Source organism: Cervus elaphus, chromosome 28 (assembly GCF_910594005.1).
Source record: "Cervus elaphus chromosome 28, mCerEla1.1, whole genome shotgun sequence".
NCBI classification, from domain to species: Eukaryota; Metazoa; Chordata; class Mammalia; order Artiodactyla; family Cervidae; genus Cervus; species Cervus elaphus.
The window spans coordinates 6,500,914-6,526,858 of NC_057842.1; the positions used below are offsets into that span (position 1 = coordinate 6,500,914).

The window sequence follows — 25,945 nt, forward strand, 5'->3', positions numbered from 1 at the left end:
AGACAATTGTGTAAATACTCAAATGCTAGGGAAACTTGAGACTGGATTTAACTGCATTAGTCAAATAGAAAAAAAACAAACAAACTTTGAATAAAGAATTACTATGCCAAACAGTAGCAAAAACAACAACAGTTAAAATTAATTGACTGCCTATTAAGGGTCTAGCATTTTATTACGTAGTTGACATGGACTCCTTGGTGTCTTAGATGGTAAAGAATCTTCCTTCAATGCAGGAGACCAAGGATTTTTTTACCTGAGGGGAAGGAAAATACCCTGGAGAAGGGAATGGCTACTGTCTTCAGCATTCCTCCCTGGAGAATTCCATGGACAGAGGAGCTTGACAAGCTATAGTTCATGGGATCCCAAAGAGTCGAACATGACTGAGTGACTAACAACAAAATAGCACAGACTATTTCATTTAATTCAAGAGAAACTCATGAGATGATTATTGAATAATTATCAAAATGTTCCAGATCAACAATTAAAATTTAAAGAGCTTAAATAATATCTTAAAAGTCAAAGAGGCAGGGAGTTGTAGACATGGTCTTGGAACACAAGGGTGCTTAAGTCTAATGTCTATGCTCTATTAACCATACCTAGGTTACATTTCTGATCTCATTCATTATACACAACAAGCAGGAAACTGCACTAAATTTTCTTCATTTTGTAGATGAAGTAACCAAAGATTAGATAGCTAAAATTTGTAATTCACCATTCTAGAATCTAATGATACATTTTACCTAGTTTTCAAGTCCATCTCTCTGATATTTAATATTAATAAGAATGTAATTATAGAGTTTTTGAGAAATAAAATCACATTTTTAAAGTATATTTAGAAAATTTAATTGGTTGTATTAAGCAAAGTTATTTGGACAGGACATAATATACTTATTATATTCCTCAATTATATTTCTCTATGAGGAATTATTCAAACTACTGCACATTTGCCCTCATCTCACATGCTAGCAAAGTAATGGTCAAAATTCTCCAAGCCAGGTTTCAACAGTATATGAACTTAGAACTTCCAGATGTTCAAGCTGGATTTAGAAAAATGCAGAGGAACCAGAGATCAAATTGCCAACACCCGTTGGATCATCAAAAAAGCAAGAGAGTTACAGAAAAACATCTACTTCTGTTTTTACTATACCAAAGCCTTTGACTGTGTGGATCACAACAGACTGTGGAAAATTCTTCAAGAGAAGGAAATACCAGACCACCATACCTGCCTCCTGAGAAATCTGTACGCAGGTCAAGAAGCAACAGTTAGAACTTGACAGGGAATAACAGACTGGTTTCAAATTGGGAAAGGAGTATGCCAAGGTTGTATATTGTACCCCTGCTTATTTAACTTATACGTAGAGTACATCACGTGAAATGCCAGGCTGGATGAAACACAAGCGGGGTTAAAGATTGCCAGGAGAAACATCAAAAACCTCAGATATACAGATGACACCACCCTTAACGGCAGAAAGCAAAGAACTAAAGAGTCTCTTGAAAGTGAAAGAGGAGAGTGGAAAAGTTGGCTTAAAAGTCAATACTCAGAAAACTAAGACCATAGCATCTGGTCCTGTCACTTCATGGCAAATAGATGGATAATCAGTGGAAGCAATAACAGACTTTATTTTTTGGGCTCCAAAATCACTGCAGAGGGTGACTGCAGCCATGAAAGTAAAAGATGCTTGCTCTTTGGAAGAAACGTTATGACCAACCTGAAAAAAAAAGGAGACACATACTTTGCTGACAAAGGTCTATCTAGTCAAAGCTATGGTTTGTCCAGTAGTCATGTACAGATGTGAGAGCTGGACTATAAAGAAAGCTGAGCACTGAAGAATTGATGCTTTTGAACTATTATGTTGGAAAAGACTCTTGAGAGTCTTTGCAAGGAGATCGAACCAGTCAATCCTCAAGAAAATCAGTCCTGAATGTTCATTGGAAGGAGTGATGCTGAAACTGAAATTCCAATATTTTGGCCACCTGATGTGAAGAACTGACTAGTTGGAAAAGACCCTGTTGCTGGAAAAGATTGAAGCCCAACGGAGAAGGTGATGACAGAGGACTGGATAGTTGAATGGCATCACTGAGTCGATCGACATGAATTTGAGCAAGCTCCTGGAGTTGGTGAAAGACGGGGAAGCCAAGGTCCTATAACCCAGGGGATGGTAAAAAGTCAGACGCGACTGAACTGAACTGAGTCACCAAGAAGCCTAGTAAATACATGCATGTATATCTCAACAGGAGTTAATCTGAAGAGCCGAGAAAAGAATGACTGAATTAAAATGAGCACAGCCAGGGTGAAAAGTAGGATAATACATAGTCTGTCACATGTGCAATTATAGAAGGAAAGGAGATTTTGGCAGTAAACATAATTTGAAATAATGGCTTAGAACTTTACAAACATGATGAAATCATTAACTTACAAATACAAAAAGCTTGTCAATCTCCAGGTAGAACAAATATAATCACTGGAGGCAGAGTACATTCAATATTCAAAATATTATATTATTAAATCAGCAAGATGGTTAAAAAAGGCATACATAAAAGAAAAAAAAATAGTGCAAATGATAACTGACATTTTTGAGAAACACTGAAGGCTAGTGTACAGGATTAGCAAGTCAATGAAAACATGAGTACATTAAACCCAAAGTAAGTAGAATAAGAATAAATAAGCAAAATAGAAAATGATAAAATAAATTAATGAAGCCAAAGTTTGGTACATTGAAAAGATCAACAGTATTTTAAAAAATCTATGAATTTGATAAAATAAATAATACAAATTTTCAACACAATGAATGAAACAGCAGACATTACTTCTGATTCCAAAAATATTAAAAGAGCAATAAGATAATATTATGAACATTATGACCCAAATCCAACAACCAATATGAAAAACTTCATTGGATAGCACAACCAACAAGGATTGGAAAATACTAATATGGCTGCAACTGTTAAAAGTAATTTAATTTTATCCAAAATTATCTAATAAATATGCTATGTTTTAAGTGATTTCACAAATGAGTGATATTACACATTTAGGCAAGCAAATAATAGCAAATGTATAGCAAATATATACTCTTCAAACTGAAGAGTCCAAGTTAGCTATTATATTTCAAAGTTAAGTAATACTAGAAAATTATATAGATCAATACCCCACACAAATATAACAGAAATATAATAGAAAAAAAAGCTTATTAAAAAGCATTACCAACCAAACGTAGAGCATATAAAAAAAAAATCATGTCCAATTGAGATATAGTCATGGTGTACAATGTTGGTTACATATGAAAATCTGTAATTCATAAATTAGCTGCAGTTGTTACAAAATCATGAAATCAATTGAGACATCATAAAATCATCTCAGTATATGCAAGAAAAACATTTGACAAAATGTATTATCCAATCCTTATAAAAATTATCAACAATCTATAAATAGAGTGAGTCTCTTTATTTGACAAAGATGTCTATGTAAAACATACAGCTAACATTAGACAATGATGAAATAGTGAATATTTTTAACAGCAAGAAAAAGAGGATATCCCTTTTGTTATTAAACACTGTATCAGGGGGCCTAGCTAAGGCAATGAAATAAAATCAAAGGGTATAATACTAGAAAGATATATATAAAGATAACTTTATTTGCAGATAATAAAATTGTTTAGATAGAAAATCCTAAGGAAACTGGAGGAATAACTGGAGATAATAAATGCATGAAGCACAAGCTGGAATAAAGATTGCTGGCATAAATGGTAGGAAATTCAGATATGCAGATGACGTCACCCTTAAGGCCAAAAGCGAAGAGAAACTAAAGAGCCTCCTGATGAAGGTAAAAGAGGAGATAAAAAAGCTGACTTAAAACTAAACATTCAAAAACAAAAGAACTATACAAAAGAGATCTTAATGACCTAGATAACCTGGATGGTGTCATCACTCATGTAGGGTCAGACATCCTGAGTGTGAAGTCAAGTGGACCCTAGGAAGAATCACTACGAACAAAGTTAGTAGAGGTGATGGAATTCCAGCAGAGCTATTTTAAATCCTAAAAGATGATGTTGTTAAAGTGCTACACTCAACATGCCAGTAAATTTGGAAAACTCGGCAGTGAACACAGTTCTGGAAAAGGTCAGTTATCATTCCAATCCCAAAGAAAGGCAATGCCAAAGAATATTCAAAGTACCACAAAATCTCACTTATTTCACACACCAGCAAAGTAATACTCAAGATTTTCCAAGTTTGGCTACAATGGTACATGAACCGAGAAATTCCAGATTTTCATCCTGGATTTAGAAAAGGCAGAGGAACCAGAGATCAAATCACCAACATCCGTTGGATCATAGGAAAAGCAAGAGAGTTCTAAAAAAAGCATCTACTGCTTCATTGACAGCACTAGAGCTTTTGACTGTGTGGCTCACAACAAACTGTGGAAATGTATTAAAGAGGTTGGGATACCAGATCTTACCTGACTCCTGAGAAAGTTGTATGCAGGCAACAGTTAGAACTGGACATGGAACAATGAACTAGCTCAAAATTGGGAAAGGAATACATCAAGGCTGTATATTGTCACCCGCTTATTTAACTTATATGCAGAGTACATCATGTGAAATGCCAGGCTGGATGAAGCACAAGCTGGAATCAAGATTGCCAGGAGAAATACCAATAACTTCAGATAAGCAGATGACACCACCCTTACAGAAGAAAACAAAGAGGAACTGGGGAGCCTCTTGATTAAAGTGAAAGAGGAGAGTGAAAAAGCTGGTTTAAAACTCAGCATTAAAAATACTAAGATACGGCATCTGGTCCCATCACTTCATGGAAAATAGATGGGGGAACAATGGAAAGAGTGACAGAATGTTTTCTTGGGCTCGAAAATCACTGCATATGGTGACTGCAGCCATGAAACCAAAATAAACTTGCTCCTTGAAAGAAAATCTCTGACCAACCTAGAGCATATTAAAAATCAGAGACATTACTTTGCCGACAAAGATCCATCTAGTAAAAGTTATGTGTTTTCCAGTAGTCATTTATGGATGTGAGAGTTGGATCATAAAGAAAGCTGAGCACCAAAGGATTGATGCTTTTGAACTGTGGTGTTGGAGAATACTATAAAGAGCCCCTTGGAATGCAAGGAGATAAAACCAGTTAATCCTAAAGACAATCAGTCCTGAATATTCATTGGAAGGACTGATGCTGAAGTCGAAGTTCCAATATTTTGGCCACCTGATTGGAAGAGATGACTCTTTAGAAAAGTCCCTGATTCTGGGAAAGGTTAAAGGCAGGGTAGAAGGGGACTATACTGGAAGAGACATTTGGATGGCATCACTGACTCAATGGACATGAGTTTGAGCAAGCTCTGGGAGAAGTTGAAGGACAGAGAAGCCTGGCTTGCTGCAGTCCATGGAGTTGCAAAGAGTCGGACAGACCTGAGCGACCAATAACAATAACATGTTTCAGAAGTTTAACTAAATTTATGCTTATTGAGCATTCAATTCCTTTTATTTATAATCAATTTATATGTGCATTACTTAACACAAAAACTAAAAAGAAGTCATGATCATCCTGATATCTCATAATTATTAATAATTAACACTCATTAAATGAATAATATATGCCACATATTTAGTCAACACACAAATTATCCTGAGACAATTTCCAGTGGAATGGGGAGCTCCTGGATGCATTGTTTGTCCAATCAGTCAAAAGGGAATTTATCTCAATGGACAGGCACCAAAAAAAAACCAGTAGGACAAGGGAAATTCTTTGTGTTAGCAATTGGATACAGAGCCTTTAGTTATTTTAGTATTATATTATTGTGGATTATTCTGTGCTTAGAAGAACATGTCATCATCAATGCTAATAATGATCACAATGACTAGAGAATTAGGAAAATGATACTACACAGTAAGGTTTTACAATATAAATAACAATCCAAATTACATAAAAGCCTTCCTCGTCAATAACTAAGAAAATAATATGCATCATTAAGAGTGTAACTTGTCCAACTATTTGCCATAATTTCACCTCTCAGTTTTATGAATACTAAGCCATGGAGTTGATTGTACCTGTAATGTGCCTATCGGGCTCAAGTAACATGATTATTTATCTACCATACTTAACAAATTACACTTACAAGAGTAGGGCTAGTTCAATTATCTCCTTGGCAGGGGGTTAGAGACAGGGTGGAATGGACTGAGATTAGTTTTCCAGCTTTTATCAGAATTGAGTTGCAAAATAGGATTAAAGTTCAATTTTAAAAATGAAATATATATATGATTTACCTCCTGCTAGCTTTCCTTTTAATGGACAAAATGCTATTCTCATTCTACCCACTGGTAGAGATTTTGAAAATGAGGAACTTTTCTCTACCTTGGAAAATATTCTGCCTCCCTCTGCTTTAAACCTCTAATGAAATGTTCTTAGTAATCTTTACTTATCAGACTGGTTATCTCTTAGAATGATACCTGTGGTTATCATGTCCTGATAAATTATTATTTTTCCAGTGCAATGCCATGGCTTCCAAGAATTATTAATCTTGGCTACAGAGATCACAGAATGGCTTCCAAACAAACCTTCTTGAATCCCAAATCTAAAACTATTATTTGCAGCTGTAATTTAATCCTAAACTAAGACTGAGAGTTTATTTTCTGACAATCACTTGTTCCAATATTAAATCATTTTTGAAAAGTTTTGAAAATTTGGAAGTGACCATAAGAATTTTAATACTTCCATTATTTTATAATGATACTTAGTTTTTTTAAAATAAACTTTATGAAGTTATAAAATCAGAGAAAATAATTTTATAATAGATAATATAAATCTTGTATAACATTTTCAAGCTGAGAAAAGCAGAATTACAATGAAGAATACATTTCATTTAATTTTAGATTGAATTTCTACTTCTTAATTTCATTTTTATAATGTTTGAAATTATATAGTTTTACCTCATGGCTAATTATTATTTTCATACTCTTTCACAATATTGAGGTATCCTAAAAATCAGGATTTTTTTCTCAAAAGTCTCACTAGTTTTAAAATAAGATTGTACTTATTTCTTTGCCATCTTTATTTATTTATTTAAAATTGCATTAGATATAGATGATTAAACTGCTCCCATAATCATAGCTATAATATTCTAAAATATATTAACTCCAAAATTTTCAGTCTTCAGTGAAACTTAAGAGCAGTGAAATTTTGACACAAAGGATAATTTATGTAATGCATGCGTGCATGCTAAGTTGCAGCAGGCATGTCTACTTCTTTGCAATCCTATGAACTGTAGCCCACTAGACTCCTCTGTCCAGGGGATTCTTCAGGCAAGAATACTGCTGTGGGTTACCATGCCCTCCTACAGGGAATCTTCCTGATCTAAGGATCAAACTTGAGTCTCTTATGTCTCGTGCATTGGCAGACAGGTTCTTTACCATTATCACCACCTGGGACAACAGCTTATGTAATAGCAATTGATTCACAAGTAATTGGGAATATAAAATTTATAGCTATTAATATAACTATTTGGAACACTATACTCTCATTAAAAAATTCTGCTTCATATATCAAATAATGTTTTAATATGCAAAGATCAGAAAGATTATGCATGTATACATAAAAGGTTATACAAAGTCCCAAAAGACTTTTGAAGAAATTCATTAGGAAAGCATGCATAACTGAAAAGAGAGATGGATGGATACATAGATACATATGTGCATGTATAACACATACATTATTACTATGAAAAGCATGATATTTTCTGTATATTTTTGGCTAAGACTTTAAGTCACTGAATAATACAATACATACCCCAAAATATTTCAGAATATTACAGTTACTAGGCCTTCTAAGAGAGTCATCAGGTCATTTTGCCCATAATAATACAAATTCATGCTCATGGAGTATCATCATCATCTCACAGCAGCTCAGTCATATCTGGCACTTTGCGACCCCATGAACTGCAGCACACCAGGCTTCCCTGTCCCTCACCACCTCCCAGAGCTTGCTCAAACCCATGTCCATTGTGTCAGTGATGCCACCCAGCTATCTCCGGCTCTGTCATCCCCTTCTACTTCTGTCTTCAATTGTTTCCAGCATCATGGTCTTTTCTAATGAGTAGGCTCTTCCAATCAGATGGCCAAAGTATTTGAGCTTCAACTTCAGCATCAGTCCTTCCAATGAACATTCAGGATTGATTTTCCTTAGAATTGACTAGTTGGATCTCCTTGTAGTCCAAGGGACTCTCAAGAATATTTTCCGATGGGAGGAGCTAAGATGGTGGAGGAATAGGATGGGGAAACCACTTTCTTCCCTACAAATTCATCAAAAGAACATATGAATGCTGAGCAAACTCCACAAAACAACTTCCGATCACTAGCACAGGACATCAGCCATCAAGAAAACCAGCCTATTGTCTTCAAAAAGAGGTAGGACAAAATATAAAAGATAAAAAGAGAGACAAAAGAGTTAGGGACAGAGATCCATCCCAGGAAGGGAGTCTTAATAGAGGAAGTTTCCAAACACCAGGAAACCCTCTCACCAGTGGGTGTGGGAGAAGTTTTTGAATCTCAGAGGGCAACCTAACAGGAAGGAAAAATAAATAAAACCCACAGATTACAAGCTTAAATGCAACTCCTAGCAGAAAAGTACCCCAGACACCCTCATCCGCCACCAGCAATTGGGGGCTGAACGGAGAGGAGCGGGCTGCATTGCTTAGGGTACGGACCAGACCTGAAGGCCTTGAGGGCAATCTGAGGGAGCTAATGTAAGAGAGCAACTTAAACTGTGGGATAGCAAGAAAGAGAGAGAATTAACCTGCAAAAAGCCCTAACCTAAGGCACAGCCAGCCCGTTCACAGAACAAAGGACAGAGAAGAGCTAGCTGGCTGCGGACTGGCCCATCCCCCACTGGAGGCAGGAGGCAGGGGGGAGGAGAAAGGGGCAAACTCGGCCCCAGTGAGGGCATCCCCTACCAAACTGCAAACAGGCTTCCAGTTTCTAACCAAAGACTTCCTGAGATTCTGGGTGGTTGACATCCGCCGGGAGGGTCACAGCCAGAGATCAGCTCCCCAGAAGAGACACAAGGTGCACCAGACTGCCAGGCTGGAGACTGAGGCGGGGACAGGGAGGGGAGAAGTCACACTGCACCTGAAGAGAGTGCACTCATCAAGCTCCTGGCTTCCTGAGTTGCTCGGATGGGGAAGGCACAAAACGCAGGCCCAACTGAGTCTGCGCCTTTGTGGAGTACCCAAAAACCTGAACCTGAGTGGCTTAGGCCTGGGACATGCACGCAACTCAGGGCCCGCTCCCTGGAGAACAACCTGGAGCCTGAGCAGTGTGGACGGGGAAAGCACACACGCTGCGAGCGGGGGCAAACCCAGAGTGGTGAGAACACTGCGAGTGCTCCCCAAACATGCCAGTGATATTTGTCTGCAGCGCCCCTCCCTCCCCACAGCACGACTGAACAAGGGAACCTAAACAAGAGACCACCTCTGCCCGCTTGTGTCAGGGTGGAAATTAGACAACGTAGAGACCTGCAAAGAGAAGCTAAATAAACAAAGGGAACCACCTTAGAAATGACAGGTGCAACTGATTAAAAATCCCTGTAGTTAACACTGATTACACTGGATGGGCCTATAGATATTGAGAAGTATAAGCTGGAAAAAGGAGCTTTATGAAACTGAATTGAACCCACACTGCCCACAACAACTCTAGAGAAATTCCTAGATATATTTTTACTATTTTTAAATTATTTTTTCTTTTTTTTAAAGTCCTCTATTACTCCTCTATTACTCCTTAATTTTCATTTCTATAACCCATTATAACTTGCCTAAAAGACCCTATTTTTAAAGTGATCGTCATATATATTTCTTAATTTTTTTGTGTTTTTATTTTTAATATTGTACTTTTAAGAGTCTAACCTCTACTCTAGATTTTTAATCTTTGCTTTTCAGTATTTTATATCAATTTTGGACATTTAAGAATCCAATCTTCAGTACCCATTTATACTCAGGAGTGTGACTACTGGTTTGATTACTCTCTCCCCCTTTTTGACTCTCCTTTTTCTCCCCCAGATCACCTCTATTTCCTCCCTCCCCCTTCTCTTCTCAATTCAATTCTGTGAATCTCTGTGGGTGTTCTGGGCTGCGAAGAACACTTAGGGAACAGAGTACTGCATAGATCTGTCTCTCTCCTCTTGAGTCCCCCTTTTTCTCCTCCTGCTCATCTCTGTCTCCCTCCTCCCTCTCCTCTTCTTCATGTAACTCTGTGAACCTCTCTGGGTGTCCCTCACTGTGGAGAATCTTTTCACCACTAACCTAGAAGTTTTATTATCAGTGCTGTATGGAGGGAGAAGTCTTGAGGCTACTGGAAGAATAAGACTGAAATCCAGAGGCAAGAGGCTTAAGCCCAAAACCTGAGAACACCAGAGAACTCCTAACTACAGGGAACATTGATTAATAAGAGATCATCCAAAAGCCTCCATACATACACTGAAACCAACCACCACTCAAGAGCCAATAAGTTCCAGAGCAAGACATACCACGCAAATTCTCCAGCAACGCAGGCCCATAGCCATGAGCATCAATATACAGGTTGCCCAAAATCACACCAAACCCACAGACCCATCTCAAAACTCATTACTGGATACTCCATTGCACTCCAGAGAGAAGAAATCCAGTTCCATCCACCAGAACTCCGATGCAAGTTTCCCTAACCAGGAAACCTTGACAAGCAAATCGTCTCACCCCACCCACTGGGAGAAACCTTCACAATAAAAAGGAACCACAGACTACCAGAATACAGAAAGTCCACCCCAAAAATAGCAATCTAAATAAGATGAAAAGGCAGAGAAATACCCAGAAGGTAAAGGAACATGAAAAATGCCCACCAAACCAAACAAAAGAGGAGGAGATAGGGAATCTACTTGAAAAATGAATTTAGAATAATGATAATAAAAATGATCCAAGATCTTGAAAACAAAATGGAGTTACAGATAAAAAGCCTGGAGACAAGGATTGAGAAGATGCAAGAAATGTTTAACAAGGACTTAGAAGAAATTAAAAAAAAAAAAAAAAGTAAATTAAAAATGAATAATGCAATAAATGAGATTAAAAACACTCTGGAGGGAACCAACAGTAGAATTAAGGAGGCAGAAGATAGGATAAGTGACATAGAAGATAAAATGGTGGAAATAAATGAAGCAGAGAGGAAAAAAGAAAAAAAAAAAAAAGAATCAAAAGAAATGAGGACTATGTCAGGGACCTCTGGGACAACGTGAAACACCCCAACATTCAAATCATAGGAGTCCCAAAAGAAGACAAAAAGAAAGGCCATGAGAAAATACTCGAGGAGATAATAGCTGAAAACTTCCCCCAAATCGGAAAGGAGATAGTCACACAAGTCCAAGAAACCCAGAGAGTCCCAAACAGGATAAACCCAAGGTGAAACACCCCAAGACGCATATTAATCAAATTAACAAAGATCAAACACAAAGAACAAATATTAAAAGCAGCAAGGGAGAAACAACAAATAACACACAAAGGGATTCCCATAAGGATAACAGCTGACCTTTCAATAGAAACTCTTCAGGCCAGAAGGGAATGACAGGACATACTTAAAGTAATGAAAGAGAATAACCTACAACCCAGATTACTGTACCCAGCAAGGATCTCATTCAGATATGAAGGAGAATTCAAAAGCTTTACAGACAAGCAAAAGCTGAGAGAATTCAGCGCCACCAAACCAGCTCTTCAACAAATGCTAAAGGATCTTCTCTACACAGGAAACGCAGAAAGTTTGTATAAACAGGAACCCAAAGCAACAAAGTAAATGGCAACGGGACCATACTTATCAATAGTTACCTTAAATGTAAATGGGTTGAATGTCCCAACCAAAAGACAAAGACCGGCTGAATGGATACAAAAGCAAGACCCCTATATATGCTGTCTACAAGAGACCCACCTCAAAACAAGGGACACATACAGACTGAAAGTGAAGGGCTGGAAAAAAATATTTCACGCAAACGGAGACCAGAAGAAAGCAGGAGTCACAATACTCATATCAGATAAAATAGACTTTCAAATAAAGGCTGTGAAAAGAGACAAAGAAGGACACTGCATAATGATCAAAGGAACAATCCAAGAAGAAGATATAATAATTATAAACATATGCACCCAACATAGGAGCACTGCAATATGTAAGGCAGATGCTAACGAGTATGAAAGGGGAAATTAACAATAACACAATAAAAATGGGAGACTTTAATACCCCACAAACACGTATGGATAGATCAACTAAACAGAAAATTAACAAGGAAACACAAACCTTGAATGACACAATGGACCAGCTAGACCTAATTGATATCCTATAGGACATTTCACCCCAAACAATCAATTTCACCGTTTTCTCAAGTGCACATGGAACCTTCTCCAGAATAGATCACATCCTGGGCCATAAATCTAGCCTTGGTAAATTTAAAAAAAAATGAAATCATTCCGGTCATCTTTTCTGACCACAATGCAGTAAGATTAGATATCAATTACAGGAAAAAAAAAAAACAACAACAACCTAATAAAATTTTCAACATATGGAGACTAAATAACATGCTTCTGAATAACCAACAAATCATAGAAGAAATCAAAAAAGAAATCAAAATATGCATGGAAATGAATGAAAATGAAAATGAAAATACAACAATCCAAAACCTATGGGACACTGTAAAAGCAGTGCTAAGGGGAAGTTTCATAGCAATACAGGTTTACCTCAAGAAACAAGAAAAAAGTAAAATAAATAACCTAACTCTACACCTAAAGCAACTAGAGAAGGAAGAAATGAAGAACCCCAGGCTTAGTAGAAGGAAATAAATCTTAAAAATTAGGTCAGAAATAAACACAAAATAAACAAAACAGACCATAGCCAAAATCAATAAAGATAAAAGCTGTTTTTTTTTTTTTTAAAGATAAATAAAATTGACAAACCATTAGCCAGACTCATCAAGAAACAAAGATAGAAGAGCCAAATGAACAAAATTAGAAATGAAAATAGAGAGATCACAACAGACAACAATGAAATACAAAGGATCATAAGAGACTACTACCAGCAGCTATATGCCAATAAAATGGACAAGTTGAAAGAAATGGACAAATTCTTAGAAAAGTATAACTTTCCAAAACTGAACCAGGAAGAAATAGATCTTAACAGACCCATCACAGCATGGAAATCGAAACAGTAATCAGAAATATTCCAGCAAACAAAAGCCCAGGACCAGATGGCTTCACAGCTGATTTCTACCAAAAATTTAGAGAAGAGCTAACACCCATTTTACTCAAACTCCTCCAGAAAATTGCAGAAGAAGGTAAACTTCCAAACTCATTCTATAAGGCCAACATCACTCTAATACCAAAACCAGACAAAGATCACACACACACACACACACACAAAAGAAAACTACAGGCCAATATCACTGATGAAAATAGATGCAAAAATCCTTAACAAAATTCTGGCAAAGAGAATCCAACAACATATTAAAAAGATCATACAACATGACCTAGTGGGGTATATCCCATGAATGCAAGGGTTCTTTAATATCTGCAAATCAATCAATGGAATACACCACATTAACAAACTGAAAGATAAAAGTCATATGATTATCTCAATAGATGCAGAAAAAGCCTTTGACAAAATTCAACATCTATTTATGATAAAAAAAAAAAAAAAACTCTCTAGAAAGCAAGAATGGAAGGAACATACCTCAACATAATAAAAGCTATATATGACAAACCCACAGCAAGCATTACCCTCAATGGTGAAAAATTGAAAGCATTTCCCATAAAATCAGGAACAAGACAAGGGTGCCCACTCTCACCACTACTATTCAACATAATTTTGGAAGTTTTGGCCACAGCAATCAGAGCAGAAAAAGAAATAAAATGAATCCAGAAACAAAAAGAAGAAGTAAAACTCTCACTGTTTGCAGATGACATGATCCTCTACATAGAAAACCCTAAAGACTCTACCAGAAAATTACGAGCTAATCAATGAATATAGTAAAGTTGTAGGATATAAAATTAACACATAGAAATCCCTTGCATTCCTATACACTAACAATGAGAAAACAGAAAGAGAAATTAAGGAAACAATACCATTCACCATTGTAACAAAAAGAATAAAATGCTTAGGAGTATATCTACATAAAGGAAAAAAAAAAAAGACCTATATATATAAAACTATAAAACACTGATGAAAGTAATCAAAGAGGACACAAATAGATGGAGAAATATACTGTGTTCATGGATTGGAAAAATCAATATTGTTAAAATGACTATGCTACCCAAAGCAATCTATAGATTCAATGCAATCCATATCAAGCTACCAACAGTATTTTGCACAGAACTAGAACAAATAATTTCACAATTTGTATAGAAATACAAAAAAACTTGAATAGCCAAAGCAATCTTGAGAAAGAAGAATGGAATTGGAGGGATCAACCTGGCTGACTTCAGACTATACTACAAAGCCACTGTCATCAAGACAGTATGGTACTGGCACAAAGACAGAAATATAGATCAATGGAACAAAATAGAAAGCCCATAGATAAATCCACTAGCCTATGGACACCTTACCTTCGACAAAGGAGGCAAGAATATACAGTGGAAAAAGACAACCTCTTTAACAAGTGGTGCTGGGAAAACTGGTCAACCACTTGTAAAAGAATGAAACTAGAACACTTTCTAACACCATACACAAAAATAAACTCAAAATGGATTAAAGATCTAGATGTAAGACCAGAAACTATAAAGCTCCTAGAGAACATAGGCAAAACACTCTCTGACATAAATCACAGCAGGATCCTCTATGACCCATCTCCCAGAATATTGGAAATAAAAGCAAAAATAAACAAATGGGACCGAATTCAACTTAAAAGCTTTTGCACAACAAAGGAAACTATAAGCAAGGTGAAAAGACAGCCCTCAGATTGGGAGAAAATAATAGCAAATGAAGAAACAGACAAAGGACTAATCTCAAAAATATACAAGCAACTCCTGAAGCTCAATTCCAGAAAAATAAATGACACAATCAAAAAATGGGCTAAAGATCTAAACAGATGTTTCTCCAAAGAAGACATACAGATGGCTAACAAACACATGAAAAGATGCTCAACATCACTCATTCCCAGAGAAATGCAAATCAAAACCACAACGAGGTACCATTACACTTCGGTCAGAATGGCTGCTATCTGAAAGTCTACAAGCAATAAATGCTGGAGAGGGTGTGGAGAAAAGGGAATCCTCTTACACTGTTGGTGGGAATGCAAACTAGTACAGCCACTATGGAGAAGAGTGTGGAGATTTCTTAAAAAAACTGGAGATAGAACTGCCATATGACCCAGCAATCCCACTTCTGGGCATACACACTGAGGAAACCAGAACTGAAAAAGACACGTGTACACCAATGTTCATCACAGCACTGTTTATAATAGCCAGGACATGGAAGCAACCTAGATGCCCATCAGCAGACGAATGGATAAGGAAGCTGTGGTACATATACACAATGGAATATTACTCAGCCATTAAAAATAATACATTTGAATCAGTTCTAATGAGATGGATGAAATTGGAGCTCATTATACAGAGTGAAGTAAGCCAGAAAGATAAAGACCAATACAGTATACTAATGCATATATATGGAATTTAGAAAGACGGTAACGATAACCCTATATGCAAGACAGAAAAAGAGACACAGTTGTATAGAATATAATTTTGTGCTCTATGGGAGAATGCTAGGGTGGGATGATCTGAGAGAATAGCATTGAAATATATATATATATATATATATATATATATATATATATATATATATATATATAATCAAGTGTGAAACAGATCACCAGTCTAGGTTTGATGCATGAGACAAGTGCTCACAGCTGGTACACTGGGATGACCCAGAGGGATGGGATGGGAAGGGAGGTGAGAGGGGGGTTCAGGATGGGGAACACATGTGAATCCATGGCTGATTCACGTCAATGTATGGCAAAAACCACTACAATATTGTAAAGTAATTAGCCTCCAAATAATAAAAATAAAATTAAGGGAAAAAAAGTCTTTTCCAACCCCAGAGTTCAAAAGCATCCGTTCTTCAGCACTCATTCTTTATTATGCACCAACTCTTACAAACATACATGAATACTGGAAAAGCCATAGTTTTGACTAGTTGGACTTTTGTTGACAAAGTAATGTCTCTGATTTTGCTATCTAGTTTTGTCAATTTCTCCCAAGAGCAAATGTCTTCTAATTTCATGGCTGCATCAGCAGTGATTTTGGAGACTGAGAAAATTAAGTCCATCACTGTTTTTATTGTTTCCCCATCTATTTGCCATGAAGTGATGGGACCAGATGCCATGATCTTATTATTATTTTTTTTTTTTTGAATGTTGAGTTTTAAGCCAGCTTTTTTACCTCTCTTTCACCTTCAAGAGTTTCTTTAGTTGCTATACAGCCTTGACAAGTACCTTTCCCAATTTGGCATTGGTCTGTTGTTCCAGGTCTGATTCTAACTGTTGATTCTTAACCTGCATACAGATTTCTCAGGAGACAGGTAAGTGAGAGTGAAAGTCAGTCACTCGTGTCTGACTCTTTGCATCCCCGTGGACCATACAGTCCATGGAATTCTCCAGACCAGAATACTGGAGTGGGTAGCTGTTCCCTTCTCCAGGGCATCATCCCAACTCAGGGATTAAGCCCAGGTCTCCTGAATTGCAGGCAGATTCTTTACCATCTGAGCCACCAGGGAAGCCCAAGAATACTAGATTGGGTAGACTATCCCTTCTCCAGAGGATCTTCCCTACTCAGGAATCGAACTGGGGTCTCCTGCATTGCAGGTGGATTCTTTACCAGCTAAACTAAAAGGAAAGCCCATCTCTTTCCTATCTCTTTGATAATTTTCCACAGTTTGTTGTGATTCACACAGTCCAAGGCTTTAGTGTAGTCAATGAAGCAGAAGTAGATCCCCTCCCTCCAGGAATTCTCTTCCTTTTTCTATGATCAAACAGATGCTGGCAATTTGATCTCTGGTTCCTCTGACTTTTCTAAATCTGCATTGAACATCTAGATGTTCTTGGTTCACATACTGTTGAAACCTAGCTTAGAGAATTTTGAGCACTATTTTGCTAGCAGGTAAGATGAGTGAAATTGTGCATTAGTCTGATCATTTTTTGACATAGCCTTTCATTGTAATTGGAATGAAAACTGACTTTTTCCAGTCCTGTGTCCACTCCTGAGTTTTCCAAATTTGCTGGCATATTGAGTGCAGCACTTTCACAGCATCATCTTTCGGGACTTGAAATAGCTCAACCGGAATTTTATCACCTCCACTAGCTTTATTCATAATGATGCTTCCTAAGGCCCACTGAACTTCACATTCTAAGATTTCTGGATCTAATTGAGTGATCACATAATATGGTTATCTGGGTCATTAAGCTTTTCTTTCTTTCTTTTTTTTTAAATAATTTTCTGCATATTCTTGCCACCTCCTTAATATGGTAGCAATGGTCTATGCCATTTCTTTCCTATATTGAGCACATCTTTGCATGAAATGTTCCCTTGTTATCTCTACTTTTCTTGAAGAGATATTTAGTCTTTCCCATTCTATTGTTTTCCTCTATTTCTTTGCATTGATGACTGAGGAAGGCTTTCTTACCTCTCCTTGCTATTCTTTGCAACCCTGCATTCAGATGGGAATATGTTTCCTTTTCTCCTTTGTCTTTCACTTCTCTTCTTTTCTCAACTATTTGTAAGGTCTTTTCAGAAAACCATTTTGCCTTTTTGCACTTTTTTGGGGATGGTTTTGATCACAACCTCCTGTACAATGTTACAAACCCCTGTCAATAGTCTTTCCGGCACTCTTTCTGTCAGATCTAATCCCTTGAACCTCTTTGTCATTCACACTGTAAAATCATAAGGGATTTGACTTAGGTTATATCTGAATGGCCTATTGGTTTTCCCTACTTTCTTCTATTTAAGTCTGAATTTTACAATAAGTGTTCATAATCTGAGCCACAGTCAACTCCCAGTCTTGTTTTTGCTGACTCTGTAGAGTGTCTCTATTTTCGACTGCAAAGAAAATAATCAATCTGATTTCAGTGTTGACCATCTGGTGATGTTCATGTGTTGAGTTATCTCTTGTTGGAAGAACAACACAAAACTCTTTTAGCCTTTTGTCCTGCTTCATTTTGTACCCCAAGGCCAAACTAGCCTGTTACTCCAGGTGTCTCTTAACTTCCTACTTTTGCATGCCAGTCCCCTATGATAAAATTGACTTTTTTTTTTTTCCCCTGATGTTAGTTCTAGAAGGTCTTATAGGTCATTATACAACCATTCAACTTCAGCATCTTTGCCATTAGTGGTTGGGGCATAGACGTGTTTTACTGTGATACTGAATGTTGTGCCTTGGAAACAGACAGAGATCATTCTGTCGTTTTTGAGATTGCACCCAAATACTGCGTTTCAGACTCTTTTGTTGACAATTAGGGCTACTCCATTTCTTCTAAGAGATTCTTACCCACAGTAGTAGATATAATGGTCATCTGAGTTAAATTCACCCATTCCCATCAACTTTAGTTGACTGATTCCTAAAATGTTGATGTCCACTTTTGCCATCTCCTGCTTGACCACTTCCAATTTATCTTGCTTCATTGACCTAACATTCCAGACTCCTATGCAACATTGTTATTTACACCATTGGACGTTACTTTCACCACCAGACACATCCTCAACGGTGTGTTGTTTCTGCTTGGCTCAGCCTCTTCATTCCTTCTGGAGCTATTTCTCAGCTCTTCTCCAGTAGTTTATTGGGCACCTACCAACCTGGGAAATTCATCTCTCAGTGTCATATCTTTTTGCCTTTTCATACTGTTCTTGGGGTTCTCAAGGCAAGAATGCTGCAGTGGTTTGACAGTCCCTTCTCCAGTGTACCAGGTTTTGTCAGAACTGTCCACCATGACGCATCCATCTTGGGTGGCCCTACATGGCATGGTTCATAATTTCATTTAGCTAACCAAGGCTGTGGGCCACATTGTTTCTGAGATATAAGTTCTCCCAAGTTATCGATTGACCATTTATCCTGTATTTTCTAACGAATATTATTATTCACATTTGCATTTAAGTAAACAAATGTGTTTCATATATCTCTATTTTATATTTTAAATTCAGTCATGGCCTTTTATAGGATACATAAACAGTATTTAATTTACCATGAGGAGAAACTTGAAAGTTAACTAGTGAGAACTACATGTCTTTACTCAATGCAAATAAGCTGGGTCAGTGGAACCTCAGGAAATTGTGGATTATGTGTATATGTTTTGTATGAAAGACAAACTGAGACCAAACATTCCAGTCATGGAGTTTGTAGAGAGTCTATATATTCTTGCTACAGAGGGTGGTATAGAGGGACTGGTAAATTACAACTGTGAGCCAAATATGGTCTTCCACCTATTTTTGAAAATAAAGTTTTATTGGAAAATAATAAAATCCATTTATTTGCATACTGCCTATGGATGATTTCCCCTTGCAATAGCAGAGTCGAGTTACTGTGATAATACCACATGTCTCAGAATGTATAAAATATTTACTATCCTATTCATTACAGAAAAAAAAGTTTGCAATCTGCAGGTCAAAGTATATAATGATTTGTTTATTTTATGGTTTTCTGATGCTTATTTCTTATTTTACAATAACTAATTTAAATGCAGTAAAATACATTTTTCATAAAAAGTATGCTTCAAATTTATTTCCCTATAAATTTGGTAATACCTTTACTATATCACTTTAATGATTCACCACTGAGAATAGTGACATCACTGACTACATGAAGCCAGAAGACATATGTTTGCTCAAGAGCCATCAGCATCTACTTAAATTTTAGGGATTATTTTAAAAATCCCCTTACACTCATGAGCTGGGTTCAGATGCAGGAGGTATTCTTATATAACACTCTGTGAAACATGAATTTTCATTTAGATCAAATGACTATGCCACAATCATTTTCTGCATTTTCTATCGCGTTTGTCTGTACACACAAAAATTAAAGTGATTGTTATACATGTTTTGGCTCAGTAAACAGAATAAATAGGCACACAGTTAAAAGATAAAAGACAATACCCTTAAATCAGATATTTCAAATAGATGATCAGTTCATTTCAATGATAGTTTGATTTTTCCTTTCATTTTATTGAGCTGAAATAAAGATTTATAAATTTATTCTGTTGAAGGTAAGCAATCTGACAACATTAAGAATGCTCTTGAAAATTCGTTAAAAATATTCAAAGAAAAAGTCATGTGTGCTGTGTTACTGTGCTAAAATTTTATATTTTGTTAAATTTATCATGAATATACATTGTTTGCTCAAGTTGAGAAAAGTATGGAAAAGATATGTACTTGGAATTTATTGTGGTTTATTCATAATTCATATTTTAAAAGCAAGCCAGAAGTGATGTTCACACAAGAATATAATCTATAGTTGAAAATTTTATAAATAATTGAAAATATTCACAGGTCAACAAACAATTTTTTCTATAAAGCTGATATTGAAAAAAATATAACATAATAAAATGTGCTTTCTCTTGGTGCCATCCATTATCAATTTGGATTTTAGAAATGTTTAAACTTGTGAAGAATGACTGAAAATAATACAGTATCTCAGGAAGGTTTTGACATTTTAGTGAAGAATTTTGTAAGTTTTTGTTGCATCTCATTCAAAGTCAGCTACAAATACCTTATAAAAAAACAAACAATAAGATAAGCACACATATCATTTTCTGAAGGTTTTAGTTAGTTATTCTTATTTTTAAGACATTAAAACTTATCCCTATACAATACAATGAAGACACTTAACAAGTTCAATGAATTCGAAACTGCTCAAGATTATAAATGTTATAATTAGGCTTTGTAATAGCTACACCTGTGGGATACAACATTTGAAAGAGACCCTATATTTCATATATTAATTTTGTGCAGGATATAATGGAACTCAATCACAGCAACCTAAGCCTTTTCAAACATCCAACAAAATCATATGTAGAGATCATTTATTTCATTAGGATTTGCTTTGAAAATGTTTGCAAAAAATAACTCTGAAATGAATAAAAATATAGCTCTTACAGAAATACTTCATTGATGTATTTTAGGCAAAAAAAAAAAAAAAAAAGAAGAAGAAGAAATTGAGAATACTTAACACTACCAGATTTTCATTTGAGATTAACAGGAACCTCAACATGTGTTCAGTGAAAATGTCCTCAAGTAAGATGGCATAGTTTTCAGAAGAGTCAACTGAAAGTATTAACAAGTTCAAATTTATTAATCATAAATGTAATTTTTAAGAGGGTATAGGTAAAGTTCCAAAACATTACAACTGTAAGACCATATTGACAAAAATACTCATTCTTCAGAAAAAAAAAAACAAAAAACTATACATAGCTTCTGCTTATATAATTTGTAACATTTCAGATAATCATTTTAAAATATGATTTAAAATGTCCTTTTGATTTACAGAGGACAAGTTACAATATTTTCTTTGGAAATTATATGATTAAAAATAAATTTTGAATAGAGCTACTTTAAAAAAGGGGCTTCCCCGATACGGAGAAGATTAGCATGGCCCCTGCGCAAGGATGACACGCAAATTCGTGAAGCGTTCCATATTTTTGTAAATTATGTTGAAAATAAAAAAAAACAAAAAAAAAAAAAAAAGGGCTTCCCTTGTGGCTCAGCTGGTAAAGAATCTGCCAGCAGTGCAGGAGACCTGGGTTTGATCCCTGGGTTGGGAAGATACCCTGGAGAAGGGAAAGACTACCCACTCCAGAACTCTGGCCTGGAGAATTCCATGGACTGTATAGTCCATGGGGTCACAAAGAGTTGGACACAACTGAGCGACTTTCACTTTCACTTTCTGTCAAAAAATGCCATGTTTTGGAAGATAAATTGCCTGGTCTTCTTCCGTGGTGGCTCAGAGGTTAAAGCGTCTGCCTCCAATGTGGGAGACCTGGGTTTGATCCCTGGGTCTGGAAGATCCCCTGGAGAAGGAAACGGCAAACCACACCAGTTCTCTTGCCTGGAGAATCCCATGGACTGAGGAGCTTGGTAGGCTACAGTCCATGGGGTTGCAAAGAGTCGGACACGACTGAGCAACTTCACTCACTCACTCACTCACTCATACATTTGCAGGATGCGGTAAGATACTAAAAAAAAAAAAAAAAAAAAAAAAAAATCAAATTACATCCTTTTTCAAGGAAATAAATTATGTGAGGGAAAAACCCTGAAAACATTTCTTTAAAGACAGCTGTTCTCACAGCCTACCAACCCCTCCTATTATAGGCAATGTCTGATACACCAGATGGTCAATACCAAAATCAGATTGATTATATTATTTGCAGTCAAAGATGGAGAAATTCTATACAGTCAGCAAAGACAAGACCAGAAGTGGACTGTGGCTCAGATCATGAACTCCTTATTGCCAAATTCAGAATTAAATTGAAGAAAGTAGGGAAAACCAATAGACCATTCAGGTATGACCAAAATCAAATCCCATATGATTATACAGTGAAAGTGACAAATAGATTCAAGGGGTTAGACCTGATAAACAGGGTGCCTGAAGAACTATGGACTGAGGTTTGTGACATTGTACAGGAGACAGGGATCAAGACCATCCCCAAGAAAAAGAAATGCAAAAAGGAAAAATGGTTGTCTGAAGAGACCTTACAGATAACTGAGAAAAGAAGACAAGTGAAAGGCAAAGGAGAAAAGGAAAGATATACGCATCTGAATGCAGAGTTCCAAAGAATAGCAAGGAGAGACAAGAAAGCCTTCCTCAGTGATCAATGCAAAGAAATAGAGGAAAACAATAGAATGGGAAAGACTAGAGGTCTCTTCAAGAAAATTAGAGATACCAAGGGAATATTTCATGCAAAAATGGTCACAATAAAGCACAGAAATTATATGGACTTAACAGAAGCAGAAGATATTAACAAGGGGTAGCAAGAATACATGGAGGAACTATACAAAAAAGATATTAAAGACCAAGATAACCACGAATGTGTGATCACTCTCCTAGAGCCAGACATCCTAGAATGCAAAGTCAAGTGGGCCTTAGGAAGCATCACTGTGAACAAAGCCAGTGGAGGGGATGGAATTCCAGTTGAGCGATTTCAAATCCTAAAAGATGATCCTGTGCAAGTGCTGCACTAAATATGCCAGCAAATTTGGAAAACTCAGCAGTGGACACAGGACTGGAAAAAGTCAGTTTTCATCCCAATCTAAAGAAAGACAATGCCAAAGAATGTTCAGACTACTGTAGAATTGCACTCATTTCACATCCTAACAAAGTAATGCTCAAAATGCTCCAAGTCAGGCTTCGACAGTAGGTGAACCGTGGATTTCAAGATGTTCAAGCTGGATTTAGAAAAGGCAGAAGAACCAAAGATCAAACTGCCAACATCCATTGGATCATTGAAAAAGCAAGAGAGTTCCAGAAAAGCATCTACCTCTGCTTTATTAACTACACCAAAGCCTTTGACTGTGTGGATTACAGCAACTGTGGAAAATTCTTCAAAAGATGGGAATACCTGACCACCATACCTGCCTCCTGAGAAATCTGTATGCAGGTCAAGAAGTAATAGTTATAACTTGATATGGAACAACAAACTGGTTCCAAATCTGGAAAGGAGTACATCAAGGCTGTGTACTGTGACCCAGCTTATTTAACTTATATGCAGAGTACATCATGTGAAATGCCAGGCTGAATAAAGCACAAGCTGGAATAAAGATTGCCAGAAGAAATATCAATATCCTCAGACACACAGATGACAACATCCTTATGGCAAAGCAAAGAATAATTAAAGAGCCGCTTGATGAAAGTGAAAGAAGATAGTGAAAAACATGGCTTAAAAGTCAACACTCAGAAAACTAAGATCATGACATCTGGTCCCATCACTTCATGGCAAATAGTTGGGGAAACAATGGACAGTGAGAGATTTCAATTTTTGGGGCTCCAAAATCACTGCAGATGGTGACTGTAGCCATGAAATTGAAAGGTGCTTGCTCATTGGAAGAAAAGCTATGACCAACCTAGACAGCATATTAAAAAACAGAGACATTACTTTGTCAACAAAGTTTCGTCTAGACAAAGCTATGGTTTTTTTCCAGCAGTCTTGTGAGAGTTGGACTATAAAGAAAGCTGAGTGTCGAAGAATTGATGCTTTTGAAATGTTGTGTTGGAGAAGACTCTTGAGAGTCCCTTGGACTGCAAGGAGATCCAACCAGTCAATCCTAATGGAAATCAGACCTGAATATTCATTGGAAGAACTCATGCTGAATCTGATTTTCAATACTTTGGCCACCTGATGTGAACTGACTCATTTGAAAAGACCCTGATTCTGGGAATGCTTGAAGGCCAGAGGAGAAGGGGATGACAGAGGATGAGATGGTTGGATGGCATTATTGACTTGATGGACATGAATTTGATTAAGCTCCAGGAGTTGGAGATGGACAAGGAAGCCTGGGGTGCTGCAGCCCACTGTGTCATAGAGTCGGACACAACTGAGCAACTGAACTGACCTGAACCAATACACCCTATTAAACTTTTAAATCTATCTGAACTATGATAGGTGGAAGGATTTGTAAATGTTTGGAGCTATCACTCTTGACAGTTTGAGAGACACTAACTTTTGCTTTTACCAGGAAAGGATTCTTTAGGTGTCTACATGTGACAGGAGACAGCATTGCCCAAAATAATTTTTAAATATACTGATAGTCTGCTATAATTCCCAGAATATGAAAACTGTAGAAGAGTTCAAAGATGAGATAAGAATGGTTTAAACACAATTTCACTGTTAAATATTTAATGAAAGATTTTAAAAAAGTACTATTGGTTTCAACAATGATTTTATTTCACATCTTTAAATTCATTCGAGAAGGAATAAAACATTTTTACTCTTTATGAAAGGAAATTTGCCAGAAATGACTTGTTACATAAGGAGAAACGTTAGATACAATTTTGCAAATATGTGCAAAATATACACTATTTCTTTTTTTTTTTATCATGAGAAATCTTTATTTTTTTTCCATTTATTTTTATTAGTTGGAGGCTAATTACTTTACAATGTTTTAGTGGTTTTAGCCATACGTTGACATGAATCAGCCATGGATTTACATGTATTCCCCATCCCAATCCCCCCTCCCACCTCCCTCTCCACCCCATCCCTCTGGGTCTTCCCAGTGCACCAGCCCCAAGCACTTGTCTCATGCATCCAACCTGGGCTGGTGATCTGTTTCACCCTTGATAATATACATGTTTCGATGCTGTTCTCTCAAAACATCCCACCCTCGCCTTTTCCCACAGAGTTCAAATGTCTATTCTGTACATCTGTGTCTCTTTTTCTATTTTGCATATAGGGTTATCGTTACCATCTTTCTAAATTCCATATATATGCAGTAGTATACTGTATTGGTCTTTATCTTTCTGGCTTACTTCACTCTGTATAATGGGTTGTAGTTTCATCCATCTCATTAGAACTGATTCAAATGAATTATTTTTAATGGCTGAGCAATATTCCATGGTGTATATGTACCACAGCTTCCTTATCCATTTGTCTGCTGATGGGCATCTAGGTTGCTTCCATGTCCTGGCTATTATAAACAGTGCTGTGATGAACATTGGGGTGCACGTGTCTCTTTCAGATCTGGTTTCCTCAGTGTGTATGTCCAGAAGTGGGATTGCTGGGTCATAAGGCAGTTCTATTTCCAGTTTTTTTTTTTTTTTTTTTTTTTTTTTTTATAAGAAATCTCCACACTCTTCTCCATAGAAGCTGTACTAGTTTGCATTCCCACCAACAGTGTAAGAGGGTTCCCTTTTCTCCACACCCTCTCCAGCATTTATTGCTTGTAGACTTTCGGATAGCAGCCATCCTGACTGGAGTGTAA

General features: G+C 36.7%; 1 protein-coding gene and 1 pseudogene across 1 annotated transcript in view; one reads left to right on the forward strand and one right to left on the reverse strand.

The window, feature by feature from the left end:
* EYS (eyes shut homolog) overlaps positions 1 to 25,945 on the reverse strand; it is a 237,920-nt gene that overhangs the window by 202,913 nt on the left and 9,062 nt on the right.
* Positions 21,603 to 21,674, forward strand: LOC122685667 (annotated as a pseudogene).